The 17,810-nt window shown below is 38.2% G+C and overlaps 1 long non-coding RNA gene across 1 annotated transcript in view; it reads left to right on the top strand.

Moving 5' to 3' along the window:
• The first annotated feature begins 657 nt into the window (after positions 1–657).
• Positions 658–17,810, top strand: part of LOC109201939 (uncharacterized) — a 31,363-nt gene continuing 14,210 nt past the window's right edge. The window contains exon 1 of the long non-coding RNA XR_003220166.1: positions 658–1,057. This is a non-coding gene — a long non-coding RNA (uncharacterized LOC109201939). The remainder of the gene's footprint in view (positions 1,058–17,810) is intronic.

Below are 17,810 nucleotides of genomic sequence, written 5' to 3'. Positions count from 1 at the left end.
AATATTTATTAATGCTCTTAAATTTTCAACACCATGTGAAAGAACAGACGGATAACTAAAAACTTAAGCAACTTTTAAGGGTTTCAGCTCTTTTTAAAACAACAAAAACAACATTCCAGCCAGTAGCTGAAGTGATGAAAAAATATATGTGTATGAAACTGAATACTGAAGCAACCTGCTGATTTTTAAGTTCTTTATGAAATGCTGAGATAAGTGTTTTTGCTGCTGCTATCTAGGTGTTTTTTGAAATCAATCAATCAAGAAGCATTAATAAATGAACATATCATTTAAAACACTTGGAATAACCAAAGTTTACAAAAGAGAGTTCATGTTCTACTTAACATTTAAAAGTAGTGACTGAGCCCATCAACTGGCCAGGAAAGTGTTTTAATAAGGTCAGCACTGATGCATTTTCCCATAGAGTTTGGATTGGAAGCCTTTTCACACACTGGGGTTGCCCCCTGGTGGCCACTAAAAAGCATGCAGATATGAGGTTGATTTGGCTTCACCTTTCAGACTAGCAATCTAAATTTAGCACAAAAAGTCAGGAGATTTGTGCTTGGTCTGTTTGTTTCTTTGTTGTAACATTGCTTCTTGGCCATAAATCTTATACCCTTGCAAAGCCTGTTTATTTCCTCTTACTTTTCTCTAAATTTTTCGTGCTTTGACCTCTCGACATGAAGCCCCGAAAAATAAATGAAGTTCCTCTAATGACCACTTGAGGCTGGCTCTAAAAGCGAGTCAGTCTCAGCAGATTCATGTGTTAAAATTCTCACTTTTTGAAAGCGTACTTTTACAGACTAGTAAAAAAAAGTTTGGGCGTCTTAATTATTTTATTTTATTTTATTTTTTTAAAATGAGCAATCCATCGTGATACTGGGCTTCGTGAGTGGCAACTTTCCTTACACCTGCTGTGGAAGCCAGTCTTGTCTGTTATGGCTCACCTCGCTAGTATGACTTTTGTGACTTATGTGGCGTTTTTGGAGGATTTTAATGGAATTATCTGACATTTATATTATGGCTTTCTGTATGTTACAGCCTGACGAAGAAGCGAGAGGTGAGCGTTCAGCTGTCTAATTATGCATCTCGGTGCACCTGTGCAGCTTGCTGACCAAGTTAGCTCGCACGCACGAGCAGCACCCTGTAAAATATAATTAATTCTAGCTAAAAAGAGAACTAAATTATTAAATTAATGAAGAAAACACTAAAATTATACTTAAAAATTAGCTAGCACTAGTGTATTGAAGACCTTTTTTGTATATCATTTGCCAGTAGATGATGGTCCCGAATGACGCCAGAGGTCAGAAAAAGTAAACTAACCCATGAAAAGGACACTTGTCATTTTTTTTTCTTTTTGTTTCTATTTGAAACCATTTAAGACTGTGTTCTTGCAACTTTTTGGTTAAGTAAAATCTATATTCTTCTACATTATTTTTGAATTTTTGTAAACAGGAAATGCGCACAGGATGTGGGATCTCATTCTGTAGGACTTTTGCGAGGTTTGGTTCAGTCCAGTCTAGTCTGGTCAGGTAGACACTTATTTCTTGCATCTTTCTGTGAATATTGTGTCTGAGAAATTGATTGATTTTCTGACACTGTTGTGTATATTTTGAAACACGATAACCATATCTGTTGTAATGTGTGCATCAAGCAGACTCGTGATGGATGGTAGACAAACACATTTTTGAAAGATCCTGTTTTTAGTGTGACGGATACAAGATTGCCAACCATTACGCCAAGATGGGATATTGTCATTGTACTTTTAATTCAGTCTTCTGAGATTTAAAAAAAAAAAGTGTTAGAAAAGTGGTTTTGAAAACACTGAACAGGTAATTGCAGATAGCACTCTCAAGTGCCTCCATAAATGGCTTTTGATTTCAACTCCAGGCAAACGAACAGGAGCTTTCCATTAACAGCATTTGGCAAATCAACATCTTGAGGTATAATTATAAACATGTTTCCAAGAGAAAATGCTGTAATGGTGGCTAGACAGCATGTGTTGATAATTACATAGTGGATAATGGACAGAGGATAGTAGCACATTGCAGGAGGTGCTGGACCCAATGGGCCATGATAATTAACCAAAATCTTAATGACATCGGGAAAAATGATTCCTCCCCGGCTCGTATATGATAAATATTTAATGTTTCATTACAATAATGATGGGAATGCAAAATGCCAAACCACTGAATGTCAAACTTTTGTCACTGTTGTTTTGTAATTAGAGAAAGCTCCAACTGTCTTAACAATTTCCCAGAGCAGCCTCAGCCAGCATTTAGCGCACTCATGAAGACGTGGTGACAGGGAAGGGAACTGTATGGAGAGCATAGCCAGCCGCACATTCTAACGGTAATTTAGTGCTCGTGTCCACTGTGTGAATCTTAATCCTTTTGATAATTAAAGAGTTAAAAATAATAGATCTTTTTACAGCATGCTCTCCTTTGTGTATATATGTTTCTTGTCATCTGCAACTTAGCCCGCTGGAAAGATAGCAGTTTGTCTATTGTAGTATATTGTAGAAATGACAAAGGGAACCACAGTTGTCTTGTAGAAATGCATTAGTCAGGTTATTTTGACCATCACGCCTCTCTGTAAGATTGCTCTACACAGTCGAGAAATCCCTGTTCAATTTCCGAGCTGGCTGTTTTAACCCACATAGACTCCAGTGGGAGATGTGATCAATACACTGTACTTGACTATCATTATCAAGACTTATATCTCCTTCAGTTCAGGGCCCATTAAATCAGAGGACCACATTTTTCTGCCCAGTGTCTCACCAAGGCTCTTGAGTCACATTAAGGTCTGATTTACGCGTCTTTAATGATGGGCCACTCTTAATTAGCTGGTGGCACAAAAACGCAGCCGCTTCTGAAAAGGATGACCATCTAAGGCTCAGGAAGATGTTTGCTTCAGGCCACGCTCAATCTGTCATCCGTATCAAATCGTGCTCACTTTGCAAAAACAGCTTCCACTGGTGACTGTGGCCATACCTCATATGTTGAGAGATGCCAGAGGCAATAATGAATCCTTGCTGAGATTCCTCCTTCCCTTGCATCAATTCAGAGTGCCAGTTAAGCAAGGCCTTTGGTCTGCAGCAAGGTCTCTAACTTCTCTTTCCTGAAGTATCTGCTGTCAAACAGAGGACACTGATGAGTTCTTCGCTCCTTGTTTTGGTCACAATCCATTGGCTCCAGCCTGAGAGGCTTTCTATATCATTAGCAAAAAAATAATTTAGTTAGTTTAATGGAGTGACTTAGACTAACAAGTTGTTGCAACAAGAGTACCCTGAAGTGACTTGAGATATATTACCACAGTAGTAGTGGTTGCTCATTAGCTCCTTGCAGTGTTATTGCAGTTTGGCTCATGAGAAACCTGCATAATATTCATGCACGGCTGTAAAAGAGAGACGCCTGATAAATTGCATAATAACCAGATTAGCAATATGTCACACTAAGCCTCTGGCAAACGGCAAGGGAATTGGGAAGATTCTACCCTTCCTGTGAGATGAGAAAGATATAAATAGAAACCTTGAAGCACAATTTGTCAAGTTACATGAGCAGAAATGCATTCCCCTTTCTGCACCACCCAAAATATGTACGCACCCTTTGAAGCAGATTTCATCAAGTCGTAATGAAAATGTTGATGTATCTGTGAAAGCATTGACAAATATCTTGTTAAAGGTCACATTCATTTCATAACCTTTATTTTGTGATCCTTGGCACATTGGGTGACTTGAAACAATCTTTTATAAGATGAAATAAACTCTGGTCATTGTAGTGTGATAATGTGCTCCATTAGGCCAAATTATCTGTGGCTGTTCAAAATGATAATTCTGCCTGTTTGGAAGCCTAGAAGTGGAATTGTATTGTGCAGTTTAGTCAAGGTTGATGGCCAGGCACTTTGTTCCCAATGAAGTTCCAATTGTCACAGAATCTGATGTAAGGCTTCCAAAACGGCTTTTTTTTAATCTAAGAAGAGAGTACACGAATAAAAGAAAGAACATTTCACTCTTTGAATTGCTCCATTCTCCAAAACACAATGAAAACAGTACATTGCTGACTTAAGGGAAAAACCAAAGAATTTTTCTATGTCTTGTTTCTTTTATGAAATGACTCAGAAATATTTTGCTGGGGTTTTATTCTCTTTCCTAAAGATGAATTGTGATTCCCTTGTGATCTCTGATCTGAAGCTGTTTTCTAGTGTTTTGTTGGAAAAACACTTTTGTATTTAGTCACAGTTTGTGATCACTGCTAATTAATAACTCCTAACATGCTAAACAAAAGTTATTACAGTATTGTGGTACTGTAGCAGCAGGACCAATGCTAAAGCACAGGCTAGCAAACCTAGTAGTATGACTTTAGACTCTTGGTAAGATGCTTCAGTTTTCAGTGAGTATGAAATATGTACAGAGCTTATTAAAAAATAAACGTTAAACTCATTCGAAATAAACATTCACTTCAATCTTTATGTGATATTTAGGAAAGTGTTTTTTGTTATTAGTTTGGTTTCAACAAATTATGAGAAGATTTCAGTAATGCATATACTCATTCTGTTATGAAAACAAACAATTTCATTAAAAAGCGACTAGAGCAACTCTGAAGCACTGTGAAAAAGGGCAGATGACACTCTGTACCTGTAGATCTAGTCTCTGTTTGCTTTGTAGTCTCTTTATGAAGCTCATTCAAGATTACTACATTACATTAAAAGACCAAGTTAGGTAGTTGTTCTTTTTTGTGAGATGAGCTCCATCCCTACCTTCCCTCCCTTTACATTGCACCCTCACAAAGTTTAAAACTTGGCCACAACCCTTTTCTCCCACTTTTAAATTATATGTAGCTCTTTTCTGGTGCACCATCAGACTCTGCAATTCACCTGTTTACTGTCTGTCATAGTACTATTAAATATTTGCTGGTCCTCTCCCTGGTGAGAGTGGAACTGCACTGTGTTTTTTAGAAGGCAACAAATGAAAAACGTGTGTGTTCCAGTGACGTTGTGAACAAGTCAAGCCATGAATTTAGAACAGGATATGGGCTCGAGGGTAGCTGTTTGGAAAGTAATTACATCAAAGGCTGTTGAGGGAATATTTGCGACACAAAAATTGCTGCTGATGATAAGCAGGGCCCCACAAGGCAGTAGTTATGGACTCCTTGTGGCCAGTGCACTGTTGTGCTTTCTCTTACAAAATAATAATTTATCTTACAATGATGAGCCCACCTGTCTATAGTTACTATCCTGAGGAGTGAAACTGTTGGGTTGCTTCTTGTGCCTCTGAATGACTACATGTTACTATCCCAGGTACCCAGATGCATAAATTTGTCTATGTGTGGGTTGTGAGGGTTTTTATTTATTTATTTTTTAAGAATGGCAGCACTGATATATACTATACAGTGTATGTGTTACATATGTTTCTTCATATCATCTTGCAGAACAAAAGGCAGAAAAGATCATTGGGGTAAATGAAAAATTTTGTCAAAGTTTTAAGAGTAGTGTTTGCTCTGATTCTGCTGTTATACCCTTAGCACTGTCTGCTTTGCGTTCCAGTTTGCATCAGAGTAGCTGGTGGTGGAGAGCCATGCGGTGTCTAAATTGTATGTAAGTTGGAGACTGAAATTATAAAAAAAAACCCATTAATGAATAAATATATATCAGATTTTTAAAACTCCTTAAAAATGGCTATTGGCATCAGCCGTGAAAATCCAGTATCACTGATTATTTTAATCAGGATTTTGTTCTTATCTTTGAATAAAACTCTAATGTTCTGCTTGATTACTATCTCAGGAGATTTCTGGATTCTTACTCCTCGCTTAATCTTAGTGTTGTCAGTTGAGATGAAGTAAGCTGTATGATGTTGTTGCGTCCTCCTCGTCAATGTTGCTGTATTACTGGATTAGTTCTTAGACGTTCATGACCTCTTTCTGTACATTTACTGACTGGGTTTCGCCTTTAATAATCGAGGTGTGTGTGTGTGTGTGTGTGTGTGTCTGCTTCTGTAATGTGCAGTAACACCCCCCAAGCATTAGAGCTTGTCAGACGGTGCTGACCTACATAGTCACTGTTGAGTCATGGATGCAGAGGTTGGTTTTGACAACCTTGCATAGTTTTGGTTGGCAAGAAATTGTTGCCCATTCTGGGTGGCCGTCAGTGTGCTGTGTAGGGGAGTAATGAAATCTGTTAAACTTGTTACAGAGGCAGTCAGAAATTCCATCATCATCATTTCCATCATCCTTTGTTTGCCCACACACATTATACAAGCCATTATGAGTTCAGACAGAACAGAGTTAGCAGTGAGTGATGACAATCAAAAGATTTTAGCTAAGACAAACAACTGTTCATTTAGTATGCAAGTTATATTTATTATATTGCAATCGTTTGCAATTCCACGGCACCCCTTCAAGTTTCAGTGATAGGAAATATAATATTCTCTGTTGTTTGGTGGGATATAGGAAGTCCTAAAGCACAAACACTGCAAAACCTATAATATAAATGACCATCACTGCAAATATGTCCCTTTTCTATATAAACTCTGTAGGCAACATTGAGTAGGAGCATATCTGCAATATCGTTATCTACGATTACAAGACATTCTCTTGATTGTACTTGGGTAATTATAACTGAGTGAAATAATGCCAGTGTTGCAAATTCTTTAAAATTGAAATAGAGCCCGGTCAAAGAATTTACAGTACATGGTTCCAGAAACAGAAAAACCTCCGGCATAAACTCATTTGCAAAATTTTAAATGTGATTTTCATTAACCAGAGAATATGTCTGGAATTTTGTTTCAGGAAAATTGGTGTGAGAGCTTAAAGGGGGCTCAGTGTGCATTGATCCTTTACATTATCTGAGAGACTGTGATTTTGGAGTACAAACTGCCTAGAATAGCCCAACAGTTTGATGTACAGCACAGTACAGGAGGTCATCTTGTTATTCTACCAGAACTTGTTGCAGAGTTGAAAGTTTTAATTGAGGCTACTTTCTTTGTGAGTTGAGATTGGAAAACTTGAAGCACAAATCTCACATTAGACCGTGCAGATGGATCACATATATTATTCCTGCTTTAACCAACTTAAATGAACGACCCCTAATACATCTCCTGGGAAATGGCGAAGAACAGATTATCAGTATCCCTGCCTGGGACACCTGAGGCCCAATGTGAAATCATATCTATGAAAACACACAGGTGTGGTTCATCTTGTGTAAGGAGACAGTTCTTGATTGGTATAGATTACATATTGCATAATGCGTATCAGGATAGTGAAAGTGTATGTTTTTGAGACATTTAAGTATAAGACTGTCAGTCAGTGCTATTTAGGTGGCCCTTAAAGCATGGTAATATTCTTTAAATGCTACGTGTGTGTGTGTGTGTGTGTGTGTGTGTGTGTGTGTGTGTGTGCGCGCGCGTGTGCGTGCATGTGTGCGCGCATGTGTGCGCACCAGTACCTCCAGTAGCTGTGCAAAAATTGAGCCTGTTATGCCCACATACATTGACTGTTGGCCTTATAACCTTTTGATATTCTTCCATAAATAATTTCCTATTTACAGTAAAATGTTATTTTAGTATTAGTAGTATTTAAAAACCCAAGGTTCAGTCACACCATCCTTTATGGTTAACTGACAGGTCTGTCTCTCATAAACACAAACACACAAACACACAGCTAAATATATGTATGTGTTTGCATCTTCTTTAATGTAGTTACTACAGTGTATCTGTGCTGTGTTTTATTGATGTATTTAGATTTGATTTACTGCTTAAAGTCTTGATTGAACTTAATGTTAACAAGACCTCTGACAGTCACTAGATTTCACTGAAAAGAGCAGCTGGCACGTTTTTTTTGTTTGTTTTTTCAGCTTCTATCTACAGACTTTAATTTCTGAGGAGAGTGATGCATGTTGGTCACATGTGAGTCTAATCTTAAATCATGGACAGAAAAGTTGTGAAAAATTTTAGAAAATGGTTTGTTCATTTTTATGAAAAGAAAAATGATGAGAAAGATTAAAGAATTATTATTTTAGTACTTTTGAAACTAATTTTAATTTCACAGTCAGTGAGCATTGGGATAATGGCAAAACAGATATGAATTACAATTATATTTTATTCTGACGGAATGAAATTAAATGTGCTTTCTTATTTTAAAAAAGTTCATTTATTGTTATTTGGAATCTATATTGTTTTGTGTGTGTGCGTGCACACGCGTGTACCAGAGTACATGTGTATGTGGGAGTAGAAATGGGATCGGTGTACAGATGTTTTCTCAGGGGGTGTGTGGCACGCTCAGCAGTGTTTGGAATAGGATACACGCTGTGCTCACTGTAATTGGTGCATGTGTTAAAGCCAAACCTTCCTAAGGTCCCTTGTGAAGTTTGTTATCCTGCATCCCCACCTTCTTCCAGTGGATTGGAATCCAGGTCGTTGCACTGCAGACACTGAAACTTGCACATACTGGCTGAAGGAAAAACAAGAAGGCAGATGATACTGAAAGGCACTGATATTCCCAAAGCAGTTGTTTGTTTTGAATTCACCATATATCTTCTCTATGTGCTGATCGCATCGCTGTTGGATTTTTTTTTTAAACCCATTATTTAAATGATCTAGTAACAGTTTCATGAACAATTTTTTATACTGAAGTGTTTGTCCTCCTCCTCTCCTTCATCTTTCTTTTGATTAGCTGCAACTATCTCTTCCTGACCCAGTCTTGCCCCTCTCTGCTGCCACAGCAGCACTGGTTGATGCCTGACAATGTCTGAAACAGTTTAATTGGATAGATAATCATTCTGACCAGACTATTCAGCTTTCCCATGCGGGTTTTCTTAACTTTTTAGGTACCGTGTAAGTGAAAAAGATTAAGCTTTTTACATGATAAGCTGTGTTTTTGAAATGATCCCACACTTTTTGAGTTTGTTCTCATTATAATTACTTGCCTATTATCAAATAATACCAGGACCTGCTGTGTCTGTGAGTTTGGACTTTTTGTTCTTTGTTCCTCTCTGAAAGCAATTGACCAATCAACCAAGGAGTCAGATTGATTTATGTTTGTGTGGCTATGACTACAACCCTACTTTCTACATCTGAAATATTTTCTCTTAGCAATTGCGGTTTGGACTCTGAGACTTTCACAATAGACTTGTACACTAGACTGCTGGCTCTCTTAACAATAATTATATGTACGATTATTTGAAAAATAAACTGCTTGTGCAACAGAAAAGTGAGCTTTTAGCAGTCATCACCTTTCCCTTAGTCATCCATAAATTTTGTGGATAAGCTGAGGCTGCAGTATATTTATTACTAAGTACAGGGAGTGCAGAATTATTAGGCAAATGAGTATTTTGTCCACATCATCCTCTTCATGCATGTTGTCTTACTCAAAGCTGTATAGGCTCGAAAGCCTACTACCAATTAAGCATATTAGGTGATGTGCATCTCTGTAATGAGAAGGGGTGTGGTCTAATGACATCAACACCCTATATCAGGTGTGCATAATTATTAGGCAACTTCCTTTACTTTGGCAAAATGGGTCAAAAGAAGGACTTGACAGGCTCAGAAAAGTCAAAAAGAGTGAGATATCTTGCAGAGGGATGCAGCAGTCTTAAAATTGCAAAGCTTCTGAAGCGTGATCATCGAACAATCAAGCGTTTCATTCAAAATAGTCAACAGGGTCGCAAGAAGCGTGTGGAAAAACCAAGGCGCAAAATAACTGCCCATGAACTGAGAAAAGTCAAGCGTGCAGCTGCCAAGATGCCACTTGCCACCAGTTTGGCCATATTTCAGAGCTGCAACATCACTGGAGTGCCCAAAAGCACAAGGTGTGCAATACTCAGAGACATGGCCAAGGTAAGAAAGGCTGAAAGACGACCACCACTGAACAAGACACACAAGCTGAAACGTCAAGACTGGGCCAAGAAATATCTCAAGACTGATTTTTCTAAGGTTTTATGGACTGATGAAATGAGAGTGAGTCTTGATGGGCCAGATGGATGGGCCCGTGGCTGGATTGGTAAAGGGCAGAGAGCTCCAGTCCGACTCAGACGCCAGCAAGGTGGAGGTGGAGTACTGGTTTGGGCTGGTATCATCAAAGATGAGCTTGTGGGGCCTTTTCGGGTTGAGGATGGAGTCAAGCTCAACTCCCAGTCCTACTGCCAGTTTCTGGAAGACACCTTCAAGCAATGGTACAGGAAGAAGTCTGCATCCTTCAAGAAAAACATGATTTTCATGCAGGACAATGCTCCATCACACGCGTCCAAGTACTCCACAGCGTGGCTGGCAAGAAAGGGTATAAAAGAAGAAAAACTAATGACATGGCCTCCTTGTTCACCTGATCTGAACCCCATTGAGAACCTGTGGTCCATCATCAAATGTGAGATTTACAAGGAGGGAAAACAGTACACCTCTCTGAACAGTGTCTGGGAGGCTGTGGTTGCTGCTGCACGCAATGTTGATGGTGAACAGATCAAAACACTGACAGGATCCATGGATGGCAGGCTTTTGAGTGTCCTTGCAAAGAAAGGTGGCTATATTGGTCGCTGATTTGTTTTTGTTTTGTTTTTGAATGTCAGAAATGTATATTTGTGAATGTGGAGATGTTATATTGGTTTCACTGGTAAAAATAAATAATTGAAATGGGTATATATTTGTTTTTTGTTAAGTTGCCTAATAATTATGCACAGTAATAGTCACCTGCACACACAGATATCCCCCTAAAATAGCTAAAACTAAAAACAAACTAAAAACTACTTCCAAAAACATTCAGCTTTGATATTAATGAGTTTTTTGGGTTCATTGAGAACATGGTTGTTGTTCAATAATAAAATTATTCCTCAAAAATACAACTTGCCTAATAATTCTGCACTCCCTGTAGAGACTGACGACAATATTGCCATAGTCTTATTTTTAACAAGCTTTGAATTTTTCTAATTATCGTGGTTATCATCAGTATCATGTATCATGTCCCTTTCAGATGCCTTCAGATATTATATGATTTCACAAATGTGATGATTTTCTTTAGAATCATAAATCATTTTGTTATTTTAAAAACAGATATTACAGTAGAGCAGTGGTTGGCACCGTCACAGCAAGAAAGCCCTGTGTTCAAATCCACCTGCTGGCTGATGTCTTTCCACGTTGAATACTCTGTGGAAGTTCTTCCACAGTCCAAGGACATGGTTATTGGAATAACTGGTGATTCTAAATTGGCCATAAGTGTTAACATTTGTCAGTCTTTATGCTTTAGACCTGCAATAGCCCTGGTGACCTGTCCAGGGTGTACCCTGATTCTCACCCACTGACAGCTGGAATAGGCTGTCACCAGACAAGAGGCTATTTTCAGAGTATTGCCACTACTGATTAGGGATACAGTCGATAAGATCCCTCTTACTTGGAAAAACTGAGGTTTTTGTCAGAGCCAAGATAAAATCTCCAATATCATAATAAAATGTATGTGTAACTATTTTTGTTAGTTTCCTGTTCCCAAATAATAGACATTTTTGTTTATCATGACTAGAAATAAGTATCAAATGCTTTACTGTCAAATAACATAACAAAGACTCATTTAAAGACTGCCTTTATTCTCTGCGCCCTTTCTGAGCCAGCGAAAAACACTGACTCGAGTGTGCCAACGCTCTGCTAATTTAGCTCGAAGCCATTGTTTTGCAGTGTGCAACTGTCAGAAAACATGCCAGCAATGATTTGATGTTAACTGATGAATTGATAATTTTAAAGTTTTAATATTCAAAGTTCTTAATTATCATAACGACTTTTTATAACACATGTGAACTGCTGTTCTTAACATAACAGTAACAACATTTCTGTAAGAGTAATGAGTGGCTAAAGGCTGGGTTTTATAAAGGGCACCAGTGAACACTGATACAAAGAGTGCAATGACAAAAGACAAATGTTTTTTTGTTTGTTTTTTTTTAAAGAGAGACCACAAAGTGAATATAAATGAAAAAAGCAAGCTATATCTGGAGGCTAACTGTAAATGTACAGCAATGTGATCTCATAAGTTTCTGAGAAATGGCAAATGATTTCAAGCATTTGTCTTGAAAAAAACAGATAGGAAAGCAGTACTGTGGTTATATAAAGTGTGACATGAAACAAGCTGTGGAGGTCTTCTCATTTCGTTCTGTCAGTGTTAACAATCACCAAGAAATTCTTCCTAACAACTTCTGATATAATTCAATTTAATTTTTAAGAGTTATAATTTAATGCCCTTATTCCTAATGATTTTCAGTGAAGCTCTGGCAGCTGGCTGGTCATGACGCTCACTCTGTGCTTGCCAGATTACAGACAGGATACACCCTATAAATGGGAGAATATTTTTAGAAAGCTGAAAATAATTAATTTAAAACAGTGCCTTCAACTGAAACAATATGTCAAGTGAAAAATACCTTCAGGAAAGAAGATTACTGAGAAACATAGGCAACATGTTATCCATCCATCCATTCTGCGGGGGGGCTATCCCAGCTGTCTTGGTGCGAGAGGCGGGGTACACCCTGGACAGGTTGCCCGTCTGTCGCAGTAACACATAGAGACAGACAACCATTCGCAAGAACATGCAAACTCCACACTGAAAGACCCAGGCCTGATAATGGAATTTAACTCAGGACCTTTTTGCTGTGAGGCAACAGTGCCCAGCAAAATTATAAATTCTTATAATTTTTTTTTTTACTACATAAAAATTGAGAGTTTAAAAAGGATCATCTATTACTTGTAGCCTCATGTGAAACATTAATGTCTTGCTGTGGTTTTCAGTCATATCACACTGAACTACAGCAACTGTAAGTGTCTATTGTATCAAATAAATATTTCAAGCTTCAACATGATAAGGCCCTCTTCCTCTGTGTCGCCTCTCCAAGGCAGCTCTTTGATAACAGATTCCTCTCTGCTCAGAGACGTCATGATCTGTCTTTGACCCAAAAGCATCATCCAGATGCACTGCAGTTTCACACGCTGTGGACGGCTGTCATATGAAGTTCAAAAAAACACATCTGAAGCATGCAATATTTATTGCAATATCCACAGAGGGGCTTCCAAAGACACAACTGTTGCAAATAGCACTTATGCTTTCACAATAACCCTAAGCCATTTCTAACAGACGTTATACCCAACTGAGTGCCCTTGTCTCACTGGTTTAAAGGGATAGAGCTACAGTAGAAATATGACACATGTACTTCCAAGCATCAACAAGAAAAGTAAAGTTTAAATAACAATTGGATAATGGATGGCTCTTTGCTTATGCTTCTGTGCCAATTTAGTAGTGTGACAAGTAACTGTTTCCTTCATAAGCCTTTGGCTAAAATTACTTGAAGATCAGCTTTTTAGTTTACACTAACCATTTCTAATTTAAAAAAAAAATCACAGCTGATTTTTGTGGAAGGGAGAGAAGACAAAAAGGAGGGTCATAAACAGGCAGGTAAAAATGCGTAAAGTAATGGCTAGAATGCAATAGCATGAATCCAAGGCAGCAATCTATTTTAGATAAAGTTAGACAGGTAGCACATGTAATGAGGGGATAATGACTAGTGTGACTGGTGTGAAGAGACATCACTGGGTGAACAAAATGTTGGAAAGATATATAAAACAAGTAAAACTGTGTCTACACTGCTGTTTGAATGTGATTTAAATATTAATCAAGCATTTTTAGTTGACAGTTGTCGTTTTAAGTTGCTTTGATATAATGCTGATAAGGACTGAAGTGTCAGCAGCTGTTAAGTTCAAAGTATACCCTTGTTATCATGTCAGTTTAATTGTCATTTGCAGCCTGAACAGTGAATGCAAGAGTTATAGCAATGGGACACTAAAATAATAGAAGAAATTTAATTAACTGAGCAAGAGAGATATGATAAAGTAGATGAATAATGAAGGATCTGAATTAAAAAAAAATATGAGAGTGATCTTTAATACATTTTTAGATGTTTTTATAACCTCATTGCGTATACAGAGATAAATCTCACCAAATCTTGCAAAGTCAAAGAAGCAAAAACAAGGGGGAGGGAGGATCAGAGCTTTTCAGTAGTGTCAGCTTGCACTTAAACTACTGCAAACATCCTAGTAAAATGTTTTTGGAATAGCTAGAGTGACAAAGAGACTCAGAAAACCCCAGTGAATTGGAGATTTCGGAGCTTGTTAATTTCCCCTAGAAGTGAGAAACCTGCAAATGAGCTTCTGGTGGACAAGCCTGTGTCCATGGGGCTTAGTTGGGCCCAGCCCAAAACAATGACATGGCAGGGGCTTGGACAAGTGGAACCTCAGCATCGTAGACTGGGTTTTGGGACATCGAATGTCACCTTGCTGGTGGGGAGGAAACTAGAGCTAGTGTAGGAGATGGACTGTTATCGACTAGATATAGTAAAGCTCACCTCCAAATGTTGCAAGGGTTCTGGACTGGAGCATGGTGAGAGCAGTGTGGCAGTTTTTCCCAAAAAGTGAGAGGGTCGTCACTGTGAAACTTCAAGTTGCGGAGGGTAGGGTTCAGACTGCTGTCTGTGCATGTGTGCTAAATGGCAGTTTAAAATACCCAGGGTTCCTGGATTCTATGGGTGGACGCTTGGAAGGGGTTTTGCCTTGGGACTCAATAGTTTTCCCAGAAAACTTGAACGCTTATTTGGGCAGTGCTGGAGACACCTGGTGAGGGGTGACTGAGAGAAACAACAGTGGTGTTTTGTTGGTTGACTTCTGTGCTAGACATAGGCTGACCTGAATCAAACCATGTTCAAGTATAAGGTGACTCGCATGTACTTGTTACCAGACCACAAGTCAATAATTGATTTTATGGTATTTCTGAGCTGGTTCTTTATGCCTTGGACCCTGGATGGAAAATAGGAGCAGAGCTGTAGAGCTGCAATGATAGATATATCTTGATTTAGAATAAACTCTACAAGTCTCTGTTTTTCCCTTATAAGGAATATCTAGTATGGTGAAGTTGAGTGCTAAGGTAGTTGATGTGTCTCAAATAAGCTCTAGATGCATAAAACAAAAAGACTGATGCTACAATAATTGGCACATCTCAGAACAATAGCTCCAGTGCTTTTTTTGTTTACTAATTATATGAATCCTAGAATGATTATTACACAGCTGTCCTGAATTATTTTCATCTGGCTTTGTACTTTTTGTAGGGGGTGGGGGTGGGCTGGGGGGGGCATGGCACTGTGCCATAACTTCACCTTTAAGTGCTTTAACATCAGTTGGATGGCTCGCTGTCATGCTTAAAACCAGTCTTCAGGAAATGTAGCTGTGGAGAAAAAAAGAGCAGTTGCCATGGTGATGCAGTGGCAGATGGGTCAGGAGAGCTGGATTTTGGTTTCTATGGGCCACAAGACTTCAAATGGGGTGTGGAGTGGCTAGAGCTGTAATGAGTGTTGTCAGGTATGTTGACAAACCTGCTGATAGGCCTCAGTACTAAAAGTGGGCGTGGGAACTTACTCTACAGCACCCTTTATCTCATTAATCTTTCGGAAAGGATATTTCAGAACAGGGACAAGGTTTGCATTGAGTCAGCGCTGATTCAACATACTTTTCCTCATATGCAGATGGGTGTCTTTAATTGTTGCACCTAATTTCTAATGCAAAGAGGAATTGCATACGAAGATGGGCATTCGAATGAAATATTCAAGACTTGTAATGAAATATTCTGTCAGTTTGGAGTTTCTATCGGTGACTCTGCCAATAGAAATGCTTTCAAGAAGAGAGGCAGGCTGCTTTAATGAGCCTCTGGGCAACCACAGCCAGCCCTCTAAACTCTGCCTGTTTGTTTAGTGGCCTTTATTTTTTGTCTGCTGTGGACTTTCATAGCAGGATGATAGACCAGATATTGAATTAATAGGTTGTTGAAATTCTGTGTGCCCCTTTTCTGTCCTGACGGCATGCAGGAAGATCATCATCATCTTCTTTTTTTTTTTTTAAAATACCAGATTCTGTCTTGATCTGTACTTCTGATATGCACAGTAACAAAGATAATCATGTCTTTGGGGCATATAATGTATTGCATTTTATCTCTAAAACACATTTTCAATTAATAGGGAGATGGGAAATTGATACTCCATCAAATTTGATTTAAAAAAAAAACAAGCAACAATGTTCTTCTGTTTTTTTATAATCCACATCGCTTAATTAGAGACACACTGGATATGTTAATTATGCCAAGAGGAAAGGAACTGGGATGTTAAATTAAATCACAATGCAATGGCTCATCTACAAAAAACAAGAGCCCTTTTCAAGGTTTGAAATGTAATCACAAGAGTTCAAAGAGACGTTGAATTACAGTGGCCTTGATTGTATCTGGAGGTGGAACTGCAGAGAGGAAGAGCAGCTTTTTCTACTCTTGGGATATCCTTATCAATGTTGGCTATAAAACATTACCTGTTAAGAAACTACTTAAGTCCGCCTACTAAAAAAACGCACAATAAAGAATTTATTCTACAAAGCAGATAAACTTTTGATATATAACGTAATCAAAACTCTTTGTTAAAAATCTATTGGTAGTATTTTACATTCCCTTTAGAACAATTACGTTTAGTAAATTACCTCCTAATCACCAATTTTCTTGCATTGACCTTGATGAAAGTTGTTTTACTTTGCAACTTCGTTGTTAAAACATGGACGTTTTTTCAGTGCCACACAAGACAAATGATGTTGCCTCTAGCTTTGTCTTTTAAAAAATAAAATGAATAAAGAAATAAATAGAAAAGATATGTAAATAATTACAGATTTAACTTGATATACAGTCTAGAATTTCTATTCAGGGACAGCATACAATCTTCACTTGGTAAGGACAGGAATTACATAGCTGATAAGTGAACAGTTGCATATAAGATACTGGCTGGTATGTGGTAGTAGGTAAGGCATGAGACAGGTGAGACAACTTTCACAATGGTGTCTGTCTCTGTGTGGAGCTACAGTCGCTTCTGACAGTCCGCATTGAAGATTTGTGTTGTTGCACACTGGCACACTGAACCAGAAGTGTTTATTCAGAACAATTCAAGCCTAGGATTTTTTTATTTTTGGCAAACATGGGTCAAAAAGTCAGCGAAAGAGACAAGGAAAAGGCAAGGCAAGGCAAGGCAAGTTTATTTATATAGCACAATTCAACAACAAGGTGATTCAAAGTGCTTTACAGAGACATTAAAAACAAAAACAAATAAAAAGCATGATTTAAATTTGATTAAAACAAACAAGCAAACAAACAAAACAGTATATAAAATCAAATATCAAAACAGTAGATAAAATCAGTAGTTAAAAAGTAGGTTTTGAAATTTAAACTTAAGTGTGGATTTGGTGCTTTATTCAAATGCAGCTGAGAATAGGTGAGTCTTCAACCTGGATTTAAATAAACTGAGTGTTTCAGCTGATCTGAGGCTTTCTGGGAGTTTGTTCCAGATATAAGGAGCATAAAAGCTGAATGCAGCTTCTCCGTGTCTGGTTCTGACTCTGGGGACTGATAACAGACCGGATCCAGATGACCTGAGGGATCTGGAAGGTTCATACTGGGTCAGGAGGTCACTGATGTATTTTGGTCCTAAACCATTCAGAGCTTTATAGACCAGCATCAGAACTTTAAAGTCTATCCTCTGACGGACAGGCAGCCAGTGTAAAGACCTCAGAGCTGGACTGATGTGGTCCACTTTTTTGGTCTTAGTGAGGACTCTAGCAGCAGTTCTGAATGAGCTGTAGTTGTCTGACTGATTTTTTTAGGTAGACCTGTAAAGATGCTGTTACAGTAATCAAGCCTACTAAAGATGAATGCATGGACTAGTTTTTCCAGGTCCTGTTGAGACATCAGATCTTTTATCCTTGAAATATTCTTGAGGTGATAGTAAGCTGA

The sequence above is a fragment of the Oreochromis niloticus genome, linkage group LG1, assembly GCF_001858045.2.
Source record: "Oreochromis niloticus isolate F11D_XX linkage group LG1, O_niloticus_UMD_NMBU, whole genome shotgun sequence".
In the NCBI taxonomy this organism is placed as follows: Eukaryota; Metazoa; Chordata; class Actinopteri; order Cichliformes; family Cichlidae; genus Oreochromis; species Oreochromis niloticus.
This window is presented reverse-complemented; position numbering and strand designations above follow the sequence as displayed.